Source organism: Microplitis demolitor, chromosome 7 (assembly GCF_026212275.2).
Source record: "Microplitis demolitor isolate Queensland-Clemson2020A chromosome 7, iyMicDemo2.1a, whole genome shotgun sequence".
Taxonomy (NCBI): domain Eukaryota; kingdom Metazoa; phylum Arthropoda; class Insecta; order Hymenoptera; family Braconidae; genus Microplitis; species Microplitis demolitor.
In genome coordinates this window covers 13,412,347-13,431,314 of record NC_068551.1, presented here as the reverse complement: position 1 = coordinate 13,431,314, position 18,968 = coordinate 13,412,347, and the positions used below count along the sequence as shown (strand labels likewise).

General features: G+C 27.9%; 1 long non-coding RNA gene across 1 annotated transcript; it reads left to right on the top strand.

Annotated features, from left to right (window-relative positions):
- The first annotated feature begins 312 nt into the window (after positions 1-312).
- On the top strand, positions 313-2,564 carry LOC103575333 (uncharacterized). Its single transcript, XR_008403998.1, has 5 exons — positions 313-470; positions 1,448-1,533; positions 1,608-1,824; positions 1,935-2,065; positions 2,297-2,564. It is a non-coding gene; the product is annotated as an uncharacterized LOC103575333 (long non-coding RNA).
- Positions 2,565-18,968: the final 16,404 nt, after the last annotated feature.

Below are 18,968 nucleotides of genomic sequence, written 5' to 3'. Positions count from 1 at the left end.
AGTATACAAGTTTTGAATTTTATTACTTTTTCTCAAGTTTTATAATTCATGAAAATATCAGATAAATTAGTTTTTCTATTGTGTATATGTATATGAACCTGAAATTATTATAACAAAAGTTTTGCACTGAAAATCCATTAGTAAAAAAAATTTTTGTTAACAATTAATACTTGAAGATAATGAGGAATTTGATTTTTTACGATCGATGTTTGTTTTTTATTTTAATCAAACTTACGTACGAAATTTGTGAGTCGTATAGGCTGAAAATTAATTTAAATTACGTTTAATAATTTCAGCGTAAGTTCGAAAAGTAATGAAGGAAAAAAAAAAACACCATAAGCATAGTCAGACTGAAGTTGTAATTGAAAAGCTCGGAAAACTTGAAAATCAAATGAATGATTTACAACAGCAATGTAATCATTTATCACAAATGGTACAACAGATCTTAGATTATTGGAATGAGCACCGAGGTAATATATTTGTATTGTATATTTTTAATTATCCCTAGCCACATAGCACCCCTACGATTGCTTGTTGACATTAAATCATTTTATACGTAACGAAAACTTTTACACTATAAAAAAAAATAAGTTGGGGTTCTGAATAAACCCTAGCACACCAAATTTACTATAAATTTATCACATTTTACGATAAATCTACCGTAAAAATTCAGGTGGAATTACCGTAACTTACGGTAAAATGGGTAAGTTGCGGTGGGTTTACCGTAAAATACGGTAAATTCACCGTAAAAAAGATAAGGTACGTTACAGCCTCCATAAAATGCGATAATTTCACTAAAATGCGATCGCGAAACCCATTGTAAAATATTAACAATGAATTCCAGAACAACGCTGAATATTTTGTAAAATGCGGTTAATCTGCCGCAAATTGTGATTAGCCGGTATTTTTACGGTGGATTATCTTATTACCGTATTTTACGGCGGATTACCGTAATTTGGTTCCGTTAGGGATTATTACTTGATTCAAGAAAATGTTTTAATGATAAAGTAGCAATAATGTATTTTGTTGAATCAAGTAAATGATCATTTTTGCTTAACCCTAATTAAAAGAATTCCAAAGCATTAAAAAGTATTTAAAAGTTTTTTTTTTTTCTAATCGCTTTAAATGGTTTCTTTTAATAAGGGAAATGAAATTACTTGAATTTAATGAAAATGAATTTGTACCAAATAATATTCTTTTGTTTCAATGAATTCTTCAAAAAATAAATTATTCACTTAATTGTATACGTATTCACTTTAGTGAATACACGTGAGTTTCAAAATCACCGTGATGCTCGTGAAATAAAAATGCATTACACAATCACGTTAACGTAATCTAAAAGATCTATTAATTTTATACTGAATAATGTTTTTAATTGAAACTTTTATGAATTGCAAAAAATGTATTTACTAAATTTCCTTCTCACAATGAATTGTAAATTTCACAGATACCCCTTCAAATATGGAATCATTGCAACTCGAAAGGAAAACGGGATTCCCTTTGTCTGGTTTTAATCGAATATCTGATGATACTGTATGTATTTTTCCTTTTCTATGAATATCTCACTATAGTAAGTAGTTTACAGGTTTGTATAAATTTGATTACAGATTCATCTTGGACAAGGCATTTTTATTCCCAAAAAATATTATGATGCGGTTGCTGTCAGGGCAAAATCGGGTTCACAGTTCGTTCGGAATATACTCATAATTCTATTTACCGAAGAAGAATTAAAAAATAGTAATTTATACGGTGAAAAATCTAATAAAGTTAAAGTAGAAGAACAAAAACCTGCATTGGATGCTACAAAACTGCAAGCAATTAAAGGTATATCAAAAAATTATAACATCCCCCGAAAAAAAATTAATAAATGTTTATTGTTTGGATATTGATATTAATAAAAAATTTTTTCAATTAATATTTCTTCATTATTACAGATATCTATTCATACTATCTTAAACAAGGCTGAGTAAAAGAAGAAAGTATATCTGATGAAATAAGAAAGGTTGATTGCTACATTAGAAGTAAGATTGGGGACTTACGCCGAGAAGCTCGAAGATCTGAAAAGGTACGTAAATGTTAGAATGACAGAAATATACTAAAAATTGAGCGACAGTAGAGCATCCTCAGCGCTTTCACGCTTGAGGTGTGCAATTATTAATAGAGATAAAAATTAATATTGTTAATCAGGATTGAGACCGTATTATTAGACTGTTATTTTTGTAAAACCACTGAAAAGTTTTGAGCAAGCTCAAAAAAAGTAAATGCGTGAATAAGATTTTTTCATTTTAAATTCTAGAAAAGTATGGAACCGGTCAAAGTACCACCCGAAAATACAAAAAAATTTGCAATTTGTAAAACATCAGTTACAAATAATGATAGTGAAGATACAGAGATATCAAGTGCTGAACAGAGTAGCGATAGCTCAGAAAATTCTGACGAAGAAGAGGTTCATAAAACTGTAAACTTAGAAAATATTACAGAAGATACTCCTAAAGATACAAGTGAAAAAATTGATGAAGAGGAAAGTGATGATGATGATGATGATGACAAAAATACAGAGCTTGCTAAAGAAGACAATAAAGATATAGATGATATTGTCAACGAAGATGAGAATCTCTGAAAATAGAAGAATTAAAAAATCATATTACTAATTTATAATAAAAAAAAAGAAAACAAAATTCGTATAATTAATGCGAATCACCGAAAAAAAAAATTTAATTATTAATCTTTTTTGCACTCACTTTATTGCACGTTTTTTTTGTTTTACTGCTCATATGACTACTCAATTAAAATCATTAAAATAAATTTTATTTTAAGAAAGTACAATAAAATAAATAGCTCTCCCAAACACTATAATTTTTGTTTATATATGTCCTTGCTTTTATGTACAATATAGTTTAAAAATCAATTGACAGATATTTATTATTCCAATAAAGGTAAATATTTAATGAAAATGTAAGGTAATGCACAACAATTGTAATTTTCAAAACACTAAGCATCAGTGTTCTGAAGTTGTTTTTTGAATAATGGTGGTCAAAATATTGGCATAGATATATCTAGATAATGTTTTACTATCCTTTTATAATTTATTATTGCAACGGTGAATATCTTTTTGAAAATTGCATTATTTAGTAACAAAAATTTAATGAAAAAAAAAAAGTATCAAAATAAGTGCGTTTGTAACTATAATTATTGATTTCGAGTATAAATCAAAGTACCATATGGACAGCTTTAGTATAAATATGTATATATATATATATATATATATATATATATATATATATATATATATATATATATATATATATATATATATACAAATCTGTAGGAATATATTTCCATTCTCATACAGAGAAATTTCCTAAATTTTCTTACAATAACTCACATCAGTAGCGGACGAACTGGCAAATTCAATCGTATAAATCCGCATACTTTAAACGTGAAATTATTTTCTAGCGAATTCTCATTTAAATACTCATACGAATACTTTTAGAAATTTATCATTAATACTTATTTGAATGGCACACAGATTTACCGATTGAAACGCATAAATATTAAAGGGAATGTGCGCTTCTTATTGTTTTGTAAGTTGACTATAAATGCTCATACAGAGAAATTTCCTAAATTTTCTTACAATAACTTACATCAGTAGCGGACGAACTGGCAAATTCAATCGTATAAATCCGCATACTTTAAACGTGAAATTATTTTCTAGCGAATTCTCATTTAAATACTCATAAGAATACTTTCAGAAGTTTGCTGAAAAATATTTATTACTATAATTAATAAGTTTACAAATTCATAAATTAATAAATAAATTAACAAATTAAGTCTTAGAAGCTCTTATAGGAATAGACGCAACTTACTTTTTGTGATTTCTCTATAAATACTTATATATAAAAGAATTTAAAAAATTGATCATAGAACCGTACAATAGATGCTGATTGGATCAGTTTATTCCTCATAGTTAATTATAGATCACGAGACGAGAAACTCTAATTTAATTTAATCTTGATTTTCCCTCATCGAATCTCATGAAAATAAGTTGAAAATTTCCTATTTGAATCTCATAGGTTTTTATATATACAGCAAATATAATACTCATATATGTTTTTTAGATCTCATAAGTACTCATAGTTATAAATACTTATCTTCATTTCTCATAAATTCCAACTATGATATATGAGAATTAAAAGGGAAAATTCATTCTGAGGTCATTTCTATAAGAGTGAAAATCTATGAGAAATTATAAAGATTTACAATGACAAATACACATCATTTTCTCATAGTCAATTTTTTTTTATGAGAATTTATGAGACCTTTTCCACAGGGAGGTGTACCGCGAGCGTTCATTTAAAAAAAAAATATTCAAAGTCAATTCCGAAAAAAAAAAATTGATCTATAGGTTGACCCTGTGGGCCAGCCCCAAAACTATCCGCTGTTTCCGAACTCCTCGAGCTCGAAAATACGTTTGTATGCCGTTGTTTTCGTAAAAACCCGTTTTTAAGCATTTTTTTCCGATGATATATCGAGATATATCTCTCGAACGAATAAGACGATTTTGATGTTCGAGGTGGCGATCGGTGCGTCTTATCGAGTTCTAGAGCTGATTGGATTTTGAAGTTGATCGTTCTAGTCGTTTCTGAGAAATTAAAAAAAAAACTGAAAATTTTTTTTTTTTTTTGTAATCCTCAATTATCTTTGAGTCTATTTGATCGAATGATCTGAAATTTTCAGAAAAGTTGACGGCCAATGAACTCTTTTGATTACCGCAAAAACGATTTAAATCGGTTAATTACTTCGAAAGTTATGAAAGGTTTACACATACTCACACATACACATATTCACACGCATACATACACCCATATATACAGCCACTCGGAAATCATTCTAAAAATAGTCAGAATAGCTTCCTAAGACCTTAAAACGTTAACATTTGATGAGAAATCGATTTTCAAAAATCGGGGTGAAAACAATAACTTCCTGAATTTTTGAAGATTTACAATTTTCTTAGCGGGAAGTTAAAAAATCTGAGCATCGGTTGACCCTGCGGGCCAGCCCCAAAACTTCCCGGTGTTTTCGAGCTCTTTGAGCTCGAAAATATTAATGTGACTATATTTTCGAGCTCTTCGAGCTCGAAAGTGCTATTACATGCAATAATTTTTTTATGAGCTTTTCATGTTCTAACAAGTTACGTTTTATGCTAAAGTTTAAAAGTTTAAGAATCGTAAATTATTAATGAAGAAGCGGTTTTTGAATTATTATTCCTGATTATGTTCAATGAAATAAATGTATTAATACTCAATTAAGGCAGAAATAAACGTCAGTGAGCAAAATCAAGATTTAAATGGGTTTTGACTCAGGTCAGAGCAATAATATCGCGTTACTAAAACAATGCGGGCGTATAATAATTTTTTTTTTTGCTCCAATCAATGTAAAAATGTTGCAAACATTAAAATCTATGGAAAAAAACGAAAAAAAAAAATTTTTATTATAAGCCCTTTTAGTTTTAAGATAAAATTGTTTTAAAGTCATAAGGGCGTATCCTATTTTTTCGGTTTATTATCAATTATAGGTCAGAGTAAGAAAAAAAATTGCAAGGGTAATAAAAATGATCACTCAACAACTTAATTTATTTGAACAAATATTTATTTAAGTAAAATACCAAATTTCTTTATTTAATTTTGATCAAATTTTAAGTTTGTTATATTTTTTTTAATTCAACAATTAATGTAAAAAATATGTATAACTCGAGAACGAAAAGATTTCATTTATATAATTCTAAATTCTATGAGTGCGGTGAAATTTAATTTAATCAAATTAAAAAAATGCACTTTTAGATTGTTCAATTTTTCAAATGTGCATTTTTTCAGTTTTCAATCAAGGTTTTGTTTTCTAATTTTTTTTTTTTTTTTTTTTTTTTTAAATCGATTGCCGTTGTTCTTGAAAATTGTTATGATTCTAGAATACAAATATCTTGAAGCAAGTTTGATGACCTAAATCATGCTTCTGCATCAGGCACCATCCCACAAAAATATCAATATTATCAAAATTTAATTTTCAGCGATGAATTTCTTTTTTCTATATTTTTCATTCGTTTTTTCACTTAAATAAATATTTGTTCATATAAATTAAATTGTGAAGCAATTATTTTTATGACCCGGACAATTTCATTTCTTAATCTGACCTATAATTGATAATAAATTGAAAAAATAGGATACGTCCTTATAACTTAAAAAAAATTTTTCTTAAAACCAAAAGGACGTATAACCAAAATTTTTTTTTTTTTTCGTTTATTCCATGTATTTTAATGTTTTCAACATTTTTACATTGATGAGAGCAAACAAATTTTTTTATACGTTCTTTTAGTTCTGCAGAACCAAAAGGGCGTATATTTTAAGATACGCCCTTATGGTTTCAGTAACGCGACATTTTACTTCACTATTTCTTTTGTTTCACGCAAAACTGCAAAGACAGAAGCCCGCGCCCTCATTTTTCTAAAAAATTATTACTATTTTTTTTTTTTTTTTAATTTTTTATATGAGTTTTAATGCAAATGATTAACTGTCTACACAGAAAAAAAGTTGACTTGGCCCAAGATAATTTTTGCCTTCATTTTTTTATTCTTGGGCTGAGTAATTGGGTTTTTTTTTAAATTCCGAGAACATTTTTCTTCGACTAATATTATAAAAATATTGTATCAAGAATAATTAAATTTTAATTCAAGTTAAATAATCTTGGTTTAAGAATATTTATTTTAAGTCAAATTTATTTTGTTTCTAACCAAGTAAAAAAAATATCAAAACAAGATACTTTTCTGTCTTGGTTGGTGAGTATAGTAAATTGTCACAATATATACAGTCCACGTCACTTGGATAGCCTCACCTATTTTTTTTCAATAACTGATTCTTTACTCGCTGATATATAAAATTATCTGTATGTTTTATATTACTTAATTAAGACAAAACAAAATATGTTGTTAGTGTTCGAAAAACAAAGCGAGAATATCATGAGGGGGACATGCCACTGGTCGGCAGTTCGTCACATGGATAACCTCAGTCAAATTTATTGCGCAAAGGAATTAATTTGTTTCATTTTCGTATTATTATGTTTCAATATTATAGCGAGGTGAATAAATTAAAATCGATTTAAAACACCAAAATTGGTGACTATATAAAATAGGGCGCAATAAAATGTTAAGTATTGAAGAAATTAATAAAATTAATTTTTTACTTAATCAAAATTTTTTCCCATCTTGAAATCGCTAGAAGAGTGAATTGAAGTGCTAAAGTCATTAATAATTTCGTGTAAAACAATGAAAACTACTGAAAAAATTATAAAGGTCGAAAGAAATTCGCAACAACGCCAAGGGAACGTCGAATGATAATTTGCGCGGCATTTGATTCCATTAAGACTGTGAGGCAAATAGCGGGAGAAGTTGGAACAGCAGCATCTATTTCAACTGTGACAAGAGTGATAAGACGGGCAAAGCATCTAAAGAGAAAGAAATTGAAGAAAAAATCGGCTTTGAATCAAAAACACATATTAGCACGACTTTTATTTGCAAAATACAGTCCGCGACACTTGGATATCCTCACCTATTTTTTTCAATATCTGATTTTTAATCAAAATTTTTTCTTCCTCCCGCAGATCATAAAAGTAATAGTTACATACATCAGGCCCATCTAAATTAAATTTTATCTCATCTGAAAAAATTACTTGTAGCCATTTATCTATCCAACCCATGTGTTATTTTGCAAATAAAAGTCGTGCTAATATGTGTTTTTGATTCAAAGCCGATTTTTTCTTCAATTTCTTTCTCTTTAGATGCTTTGCCCGAAACAAATTAATTCCTTTGCGCAATAAATTTGACTGAGGTTATCCATGTGACGAACTGCCGACCAGTGGCATGTCCCCCTCATGATATTCTCGCTTTGTTTTTCGAACACTAACAACATATTTTGTTTTGTCTTAATTAAGTAATATAAAACATACAGATAATTTTATATATCAGCGGGTAAAGAATCAGTTATTGAAAAAAAATAGGTGAGGCTATCCAAGTGACGTGGACTGTATCAACATCTCAAACCAAGAACTTTTTTTGCGTGGCAGAAGAACATTTACTCTCAGTTTGAGAAAACTACATTATCAACTCAAGACAACAGTCTATTTGAATGAAAAAATTTTAATTTTGATTTAAATAAACTATAATTTTAACTTAATAAAATAACTTCCCTTGAATCATGCAAATATTTACTTAACGGAAGACAGAAAATTCTCCCATTGATGATTTTTTTTCTTGACTTAAAAAAAACGTAGTCTCGATTCAAGAAAATAAATGACTCTATACTTAAAAAAAAGTTTGGAAAATCTAAATGAGCATGCCTTAAGCGCAATAAAACAAACAAATGCGTAAATGATAGCGTTCGCGCCTAAGACATGCAATTATTTTGTTCAATTTAATGATAATAAAAAACATGCAGTCATTTATTATTTATTCTATTAATTTAATATTAATAGAAAACGAAGTTTTATCTTTTATCTTATATGATAAAATTAAATCTATAACGAAATTCGACTGTTATTTTGTTTGAAGCTTCACGATTACAATTTCATTCTTTATAATTCGTTTTTTTGTTTGAATTTTCCCGCGAGTGGTGTTATCTCCTCTGTAGGTCGAGCTTAAAAAAAATCTTAACAGATGATAAAACAGTTAGCAATTATACCATCATGTATGTATAGTTTCTGCTTGCTCATACCCTGATAGCCAAGTTGGCGAGAAACTGACGAGAAACTTGCAGCCGCAACTGGACACCTAGTTGGCCGCCAACAGTTGGTACCTCCAATAGTTGATAGACATTTTCTGAGAAAGTTGGTGGCAAAAGTTGTAAATCCAAAAAGTTGACGGTCACTTTCTGAGAAAGTTCGTGGCAAAAGTTGCTTGCAAAAGTTGGAAATCATAAGTTGACGGTAAGTTTACGTTCGATTTCCTCAGAAACTTGCATTTCAGTTGTGGCTCCATACTGGCGCCAACTTTCTGAGAAAGTTGGCGGTAACTTGTAGCCAAAAGTTGCAAAAGCTGAAGTTGTCGATAACTTGTCGTCAAGTTGGTCGGAAACTAATGAATGACCAACTTTTTCACGATCAACTCGGGTTATCAGAGTATAGTTATTTCCGTCTTATTTTATGAAAAATAATATATATGGCTGCCGAAAACGCACAAAATTCACCGAACTGACAGTCGGAAAAAATTAACTATACACTGATAGAAGGATTTGTTTCGGAGTAATAAATTGATTTAAATTTTTCTCAACTGACTTTTTTGGATTTAACAAATATTTAGTAATTATTAACAATATTTATTATAATGAAATAAGTAACTTCTTTATTATTAAGAAATATTTTTAATGCTAACAAAGTCTTATTAACATAAAAGAAATATTTGTTAGCACCAAACAAGGCTTGTTAATATTTAATAAATATTTCTTAGACGAATTTGTCGGTAGAGGGCTACACACGAGCCTGTAGTGGTGTACACGTATTAAAAGAGCTATATGTGTGTGTCGTTGCGACGTCATATTTTTTACTCCGTTCTAGCTTGCATTGTTGGTTAAATGTAACCTACAACTGAAGCTCTCATATACTTAAATAATATTTATATCAGAAGTGTTTTGTAAATTGTCATCCATATTATAAATATGAAAATATGGAAGCCTTGTTAATTTTATTCAGTTCAATTTTAATCAAATATAAAACCATTAAAAACACATGTACTATCAAACGGATTTTATGTTATTTCTCAGCGTAGTTTAATATAAGAAATTTTAATTTGTTTATTCTAGTTATAGTGTTAATTACTATGAAATTGTATTTTGAAATTAAAAGAACAGAAAATTTTATAAGATGGTTGTTTTAGTTATTTTTGTTTATAAATATAAATATTAATGAATGTGTGTAGCTGCATGCAAAAACATATATAGATATATATTCTTGAACTGTGTGATTTTATGAATTAAATTTTAATAAATAAGTTAATAGATAATTTCTTAAATATAAAAAAAAAATTTGTTCAAATAATAAAAAATATATTAAATATAAAATATTCATTTATTAATTATTAAAAAGTGATTCATTAAATGTTAAAAAGTGATTTATTAAATACTAATAAATCATTTTTTAAATGGAAAGAAATCGTTTATTAAATATTAACAAATCGTTTATTAGATGCTAAGAAATATTTATTAAATACAAAAAAATGATGTTTAAGAAATGATTTGTTAAATATTAATAAATATTTCTTAAATAAAGCTCCGTTAAGAAATAATTTGTTAAATATTAACAAATCTTTTTTAATACTAAGAAATCCTTCTATCAGTGTATTGAAACGGAATTATTCTGACACACAATTTTCACAAGGGTTTTAGAAAATTCCCTAAGGAATAAATCAAAAAAAAATTAAATCGTGAAAATGATTTTTGACAAAGTTGTGGTGTTATCAAGCCCAGTGCTCCTGTGGATATCACGCTCTTATTCGTTTATTTCGACAGAAGAACGAGTTTTTTCTGAAAAATCTTGTTTAATCGATAAAAAAATCTATTTAATATGTTCTGTAGTTATTATTATTTATCTCAATATGCTTTCTATACATAATTTTTTTAGTTTAAATTATGAAAATCACGTTTTAATCGAAATCACGATTTTTAGGCGAGAGCATACCTGCGCGCTTCGCGCTTAAGGCATGCAAAATATGTCGACCTATATTTTTCAGTGAATCTTACCTAATAGAAATATTAAATATTGTCAAGCAGGAAAGTGTATGCGTATATTTAGAACACCGCAAAACAGCAGTAGAGAGGATAAGGAATAAACACTCTCGATTAAATGGCTTATGAACGAATTGAGAAAAATAAATTGTTTGCTCATGGTAGGAATCGAACCTAGACCGGTTCGGCATCACGCGAGAGCTTTACCAGTTATGCTACCCGACCATTTCCTGAACATTCGTTCACTTTACCCATATCTAGTTAGTAGACTGTACAATGTAGAGTCTAAACTACCGCCACTTTAATATAGTACAGTTAGCTTTCCCAAGAGAATTTTTGCGTTGAGCCGTGAGCGCAATTGCTGTTTGTTCAAACGTCTACGCTTACTTGCCGTAACACAACAAATACTTAAGCCAAGATATTTCTTACCATTAAATCGCGTACTTTTAATTCTTGACTCGAGTCACAAATCATCTCGATTCAAAATGAATTATTCTTCAAGAAAGAATATTTTACTTTTCGGACAATTGATTATATATTGGGGCAAAATATTTATTTTTCTCACTTTAAGAGAATATTTTTAACTTCAAGAAACATATATTATATTGGTTGAATAAAAAAAAAATCTTATGACAAGATGAAAATTCAAGAAAATTTTGCTCTTGAACCAAGAAAATTTTCGTTTTCATTCAAAATTGCAAAAAATATTTTTGCGGCAAGAAAAAATTTCTTACGCCAAGATATCCTTTTTTTCTGTGTACTTAATTATATTTACAGATCACATATTTTTTTGAGTGTTTGTAAAAGCTGAATTAAACGTGAAGTATAAATATTTTACACACTTTTTATTGTCATTATCTAATGAAATGCACTTATTTCTTATTAAGTTCCCTGGAAATAGCTCTTTGAAATCAGAAAAATTTCTACTGTAATAATGCCAATATCAATTGAAGGAGTTGGATATGTAAACAGCGTGTTAGTAGTAATCATTTCACGACCCGATAAAAAATGATTTTATCTGATTATATATGAGTATATACGATTATATATAAGATCATATATAATTATATATAATTATATATGGAATTATATATGATTTATACATGGTCATACATAGAATTATATATAATCATATCTGAACCTATATATAATTAGATTTGATCAGACCTGGCTGATGAAGGCTAGGTATAATCATATATAAGCCTATATATGATTAGATCAACTGATGAAAGTTACACAAAAAAAATTATTTAGCTCAAAGTAATTTTTCTTGAGCCAAGAAACTTTTGAGGGCATAGAATGGAAATTGAGATTTTCTTGAGGGAAGTAAAACAATTCCTTGGATTTTAAATCTTGAACAAAGAAAAAATATTTTTGACTCAATTAATCTTCAAAGATTGATTCAACAGTTGAGTTATTTAGTTAAATAATTTAAATTTCTTGATTTAATAACTATTGTTCCTTACTGTAATGTAATGTATTTATTACTTTAACAAAACAATATAAATGTTCAGTACAAAGTGTTACAATGTTGAATAGATAAATACAAATCTCGAACCAAGAGTACTGCAGGCTTAAGCCAAGTAAGTTCTCTTGGATTCACGCAGAGGTTCTCCCACTCTTTTCTCACTACTCTATCTCTATCTTTGTCACTGCTACACAGGAAATAAAAAATTTGTCCACGTTGTAAAAGTTAAGTAGATGAAATTTAAAAAGAAAAATAATAATAATTATTTCATAAATGTTGTTACAATTATTTTTAAGTTTAGCAAATATTTGGGCACATGTGTATTTTATTTATTATGAATATTCTGCTATTTTAGAAATTTCCGAGGGAAACTTTGTCTGTTTTTTTCTAATTCAATTAATTTTATAAAAGCTTAAAACGGTAAAATTCTTTAGAATTATAAAAAAAAAAAAGTTATTTAATTCTTATACACTAGTCTCAAAAATTAAGGAATAGAAAAAAAATTCGAAATTTTTGAGTGATTTTCAACATGCTGTAACTCGGTGAAAACTGGTCATAGAAAAAAATAAAAAAAAGGAAATTGTAGCCTCAAGTTTCTAGTTTTCAAATCTTGACCTTAAATTTTTTCATCATGCACGGTTCCGGAGTAATCTTAAGAAATCCGACGGAAAAAAAATTTTCAAAATTTTTGCTCGCCTTTCAACAAGTCTGTGGGCTTCAATAAATTTTTTTGGATAATTTGACCTTATGACTTTTTTAGGAAATTTTATGCCCTTTAATTTGGCGGCCTCAAAAAGTCTCTACAAAGATTTGGCGCCGAGTTATCATTGATCAAAGCAAAAAAGTCCATTTTGGCTTTGATAATCAATAACTCTGGCGGTAGCGTTACCCAAAGCGTACCACGTGGGGTGTGACGCGTTTTGATCCCAAAACATTTCATCCCCGACAACTCATCCCCGCGACAGTTCATTCCCTGACAACTCATCCCCAACGATTCATCCCAGTGATAATTCATACCTGCGACAGTTCATCCTTTGACAACTCATTTTCAAAAATTCATTACCAACAATCCATCTCTTAATATCAATATTCTTATTAGAAATCGAGCGAAAATTTCTAATGAAATTCAATCAAAAAAAAAAAAAAAAAGTTTAATTACAAAACAAAAAAATTGCCCTCCCTGTTTAGAAAATCTCATAGAATCCAATAGATTCTCATGAATTCCTATAGGGATTATATGAGAATGAATGAGTTCTACACAGAAAAAAAGGATACCTTGGCGTAAGAAATTTTTTCTTGCCGCAAAAATATTTTTTGCAATTTTGAATGAAAACGAAAATTTTCTTGGTTCAAGAGCAAAATTTTCTTAAATTTTCATCTTGTCATAAGATTTTTTTTTATTCAACCAATATAATATATGTTTCTTGAAGTAAAAAATATTTTCTTAAAGTGAGAAAAATAAATATTTTGCCCCAAAATATAATCAATTGTCCGAAAAGTAAAATATTCTTTCTTGAAGAATAATTTATTTTAAATCGAGATGATTTGTGACTCGAGTCAAGAATTAAAAGTACTCGACTTAATGGTAAGAAATATCTTGGCTTAAGTATTTGTTGTGTTACGGCAAGTAAGCGTAGACGTTTGAACAAACAGCAATTGCGCTCACGGCTCAACGCAAAAATTCTCTTGGGAAAGCTAACTGTACTATACTAAAGTGGCGGTAGTTTAGACTCTACATTGTACAGTCTACTAACTAGATATGTGTAAAGTGAACGAATGTTCAGGAAATGGTCGGGTAGCATAACTGGTAAAGCTCTCGCGTGATGCCGAATCGGTCTAGGTTCGATTCCTACCATGAGCAAACAATTTATTTTTCTCAATTCGTTCATGAGCAATTTAATCGAGAGTGTTTATTACTTATCCTCTCTACTGCTGTTTTGCGGTGTTCTAAAGATACGCATACACTTTCCTGCTTGACAATATTTAATATTTATATTAGGTTAGATTCACTGAAAAATATAGGTCGATATATTTTTTTAAGTAGAGTCATTTATTTTCTTGAATCGAGACTAGAATTTTTTTAACTCAACAAAAAAATCATCAATGAGAGAATTTTATGTCTTCCGTTAAGTAAATATTTGCATGATTCAAAAAAAGTTATTTTATTAAGCTAAGATTATAATTTATTTAAATCAAAATTAAAATTTTCTCATTACAATAGACCGTTGTCTTGAGTCGATAATGTAGTTTTCTCAAACTGAGAAAAAAAAGTTCTTGTTTTGAGATGTTGCGAAAAGAGAAAAGCGAATTTACGCTTCTTACACACATACCGACGGTAAAAAAAAATTGAGGAATTTTTATTGACAATGATAAATCATTGAGGATACAACAAAAAAAAAATTTTGAAAAAAAAATAAAAATTTTCAAAATTTTTTTTATTCGATTTTTTTCGATAAACAATCTTTTTGATCTAAGAAATCGAAATTAGTGGTGAAAAAAACATTTTGCAATCGAAAAAATGAACAAAAACCGAGAAACTACCAATTATGGTGATTTTTGGCAAAATCGATAAATTTAAAGCTTCGGGACACTGAAAAAGAAAAATCGCAGCGCTCTGAAATTTTTAGAGTTTTTTCAGGACACTTTGAGGTTGAAATATAAATGACGATATCCTTTGTTCATCCGTTAAATCCAAAGTTATAGCAAGATTTCCGAATATCCTTAATTATGCGAAATTTTACCTGTTTTTTAATAAACATTATCGCTTCAAAAAAAATTTATCCATCAAAAGTCTCTAATTTTGTCTTACAGAGAATGTTCCCCAGTTTTCAAAACCCTACTTCCATTCTCTGTATCTCAAATTATTCAAAAAAATTTATTGAAGCCCATAGACTTGTTGAAAGGCGAGCAAAAATTTTGAAAATTTTTTTTCCCTCGGATTTCTTAAGATTACTCCGGAACCGTGCAAGATAGAAAAATTTGAGGTCCAGATCGGGAAACTAGAAACTTGAGGCTGCAATTCCCTTTTTTTTTTTTTTTTCTACGACCACTTTTCACCGAGTTACAGCATGTTGAAAATCACCCAAAAATTTCGAATTTTTTTTCTATCCCTTAAGTTTTGGGACTAGTGTATAAGAATTAAATAACTTTTTTTTTTTTTCAAAACTGCATTAATTGAATTTAAAACTATTACAAAAAATAACGAGAACATCAATTGAATTAAAATTTTAATAATAAATATTTAATAGTTAGGGTAAGTGCACTAAAAATTTCAACAATGCCACTTCTTCAAAAAAAATTTTTTTTTATTCTAGTACCAGCGATAGGTATATTTATACTGATTAAAAATCCATTAAATTTTTTTGTTTCAGATCCATAGAAGAGCTGAATTGTTCTACGCCACCCGGGTCCCTTTTTTTAAAGGAGCTGACTTCAACGCCATCTTTTAAATACTAAAAATAATTTTTTTTCTTAGCTATAAGCATTTTTGTATATATTAATAACAATAAAATAATCCCTCAAAATTTTAAAAGGTTTGATATTTATTAACATATGAAAAAAAATTTTTTTTAAATTATGAACTTTTCAGCCTCTAGACCACTGGGTCCCCTTAATTTTGATTCAAAAAGTTATTTTTTCGACTCAAATGGGTTAAAGTTTTAAGTTAAAAATATATAATTTCAGTTCAAAAAGAAAATTATTTAAGAAAGTAAATTATTTTTTTAATTAATACTTTGAATTTCTTCATTTATGCATAAAATATTTTATTCTACGAAATTTATCTTCTCTACCCAGTGAACACACCAACGTAACAGTGATATCACATCTAGAGAACATTTAACGTAACATAGTCAACGTTAATTTTACATTCTGATTATATAAATTATGATGTAAATGGTACGTCGAATTTGTGACATAAATGTGACATTAGGATTACATGCATGTTACTGACCGAGTGATATCACATTGGTGACCTTAATGTGACCTTATATTTATATCGCATATTAACATTAGCTTTACATTCTAGATACTACCTATAAATTATGTAACAAACTCGACTAAGTGACATAATCTTGGTGATTCTATTTTATCGTCACATTTACATCACAATGTAATGTTTCGGGTATGTTCATATTGTTACAGCACTCTTACATAAAAAATAGTTATATTTATTTTACATCGAAAAATTTCATCACATTTATGTAAAAAATTTTACTTTAAAATGATGTACGTATTTTGACGGCATTGTGATAGAAAGGGTGATACATAAAAATGATGTATTTGTAATAATTAATATTTTTGCATTTTATTTATGTAAAAAATAATATTTAACATTGAAATGCGCTGAGGTTTATGTCGAATCGATGGAGTAAACGTTTTTATTAATTTATATAAATTTACATCTGTATTTTCATTTGATTATAAATATATTTATTTTGTTATTAGACATTTTCTTTGGTTTTTTAAATTTTTATTGTTATTATTCTTATTGATTAAATTGAATACAAATAAATGACGATAAAAATAATTTTAAAATAATTATTTACAAGCAGGCGAAAAAAATTAATAAAGTGTCTGACGTGAGAGCATGCAGTTGCTGCACAATAAATATTTGATAGTTCAGGATTCCACCGCTAAGATATTCATGGGCGCGCAAATTGTTCCTCCAAGGATACATGCGATCCACCGTTTATCCCCCAATTAAATGCACATTCGAGGTAACCAGTACAACGGATACATTTTTGTCGTATCGGCCCATGTGGGACGATACTTGAATAAAAACAAAATATTTCAGTATTGAAAAAAATAAACAAAAATAAGAACTTGGAGATTTTTTAATATTTATTAAAAAGAAATATACTTTCGTATAAAAAAATGTATGTATGTTTTTCAGCCAATAAATCAAATATTAATAACTCTTATATTTTTTCTTTATGATTTTATTTTTTTTTAATATTGCAATTATAATTTCTAACGCATAAATGTGCTTTGTACAATTTAATAGAAAATGATGTCACTTAGAGGTCACTGTTATATAATCTCAACGTAAAATTTGTATTTCTTCATGACTTCTATGTTGTGTAAATATGATATTCAAATAACATCACCATTGTATCACCAATGTAACATATACGTCACATTAATATCACATTTACGTTTATTATGTTACGTAAACGAGTGTGAAATTGTGATATACATGTTATGAAGATGTGATGTACTTGTGACTTACGATTTTACGTAACCGAAAGTTTTCATTCTATAAATGTGACATCCCTGTTACGTTGATGTGTTCACTGGGATATTAGTATTTTAACTATTGTAAACAAAAAAAAAATCTTGTGATTAATTGTAGCATTGATGCAAGTCAGACAAGAGATAAGTGTATCATCAATAGCTGGTGGTAGTTCAGTTGAAAAACAATCATCGTCTGTTGACTGTCCGCAATCAAAAAAAGAAAAGATGGTAAATTCTAGATTTTAATACCCATATTACCTTATATACCTGCAAAATAAATATTTATTAAAATTGCAATATTAAAATTTTTTAATTAATGAAAGAGCTGGGCAATCCAGGGTCAAAAGTATTTATAACAGAAAACTAATACACCTTGGCAGAATCGGCACCAACACCTACAGCAATGGCCACTACTTTATTGGTTTCTGTTTTTCCGCATAGTGTGCTTCTAATCAGTAATGTCAAAAGTGGGGCCCCAAAGAACATAAAGGATTCAACTATCCGTCATAAAGCTTTGGATCCGGAAAATCTTCATGCCATAAGAGGTTAAAATATTTTCTTATAAAGTTTGTTAATATTTAGTTGTTTTAAACTTTTATTCATGAAAATTGTCATTAATTTGGAAAGTACGATTTTCAGTTCAATTTTTCGTTAGTTTAGGTGATAAGAAAAAAAAAATTACTTGTAGTGAACTTCGTGATTTTTTAATTTTTTAATTATTATAACTATGTATTTTGAATTATAAAGTTAATTATTTCCATCTCTGTACTTTTTAACAATTCATTTCCAAAAAATTTTATTCATAGAACAAATTCGGGTTAAAAAATGTTTTTGGAATTTTTTATAATTTTATAAACAAACAAATATTGCATATGCATGAATTTCATTCTTTAATTATTTTTATTAACAACGATTTATTATAAAATATGTAAATTATTCAAATCAATTTGATATTTTTACAAAATAATTTAAGCTAAATTACTGTTTAATTTTATTATTTCTCGTTATTTAATTAATGAAAATTGATTCTTAAACTTTTGTAATAGGAGAAAAACTTTTGATAAATGTTTTCATGACAATTAATCATTTTTAGAAACTGTTAAAAATCGTTTCAAATCGAGGTACAACGAAGGGGATATAAATTGAACGATAAACGTAAAATGTAGCCGGCTCAGGAAAGAAGACAGTGATACTAAAGTAGTTTAGAGAAAGTTTAATTAAATTAAATATAATTATTACTTTTAATTTTTTGTATTAAATATATGTTGATATTTTTCAGACTAAACCGGAAATGATAGACGATATAGAGGAAATTAAAGATTAAAAAATATTAATACTTACTTTATTTTAACTTATAATATCAATTATTATAATATAATTCTTATCCTTAAAAACTATAAAGATTTTCACTATCATACTTACTATTATTAATCATTTTTTATTGCGACAAGTACTTGTTTATTAAAAAAAAAAAAAAAAACTTAATTATCATTTTAAAAAAT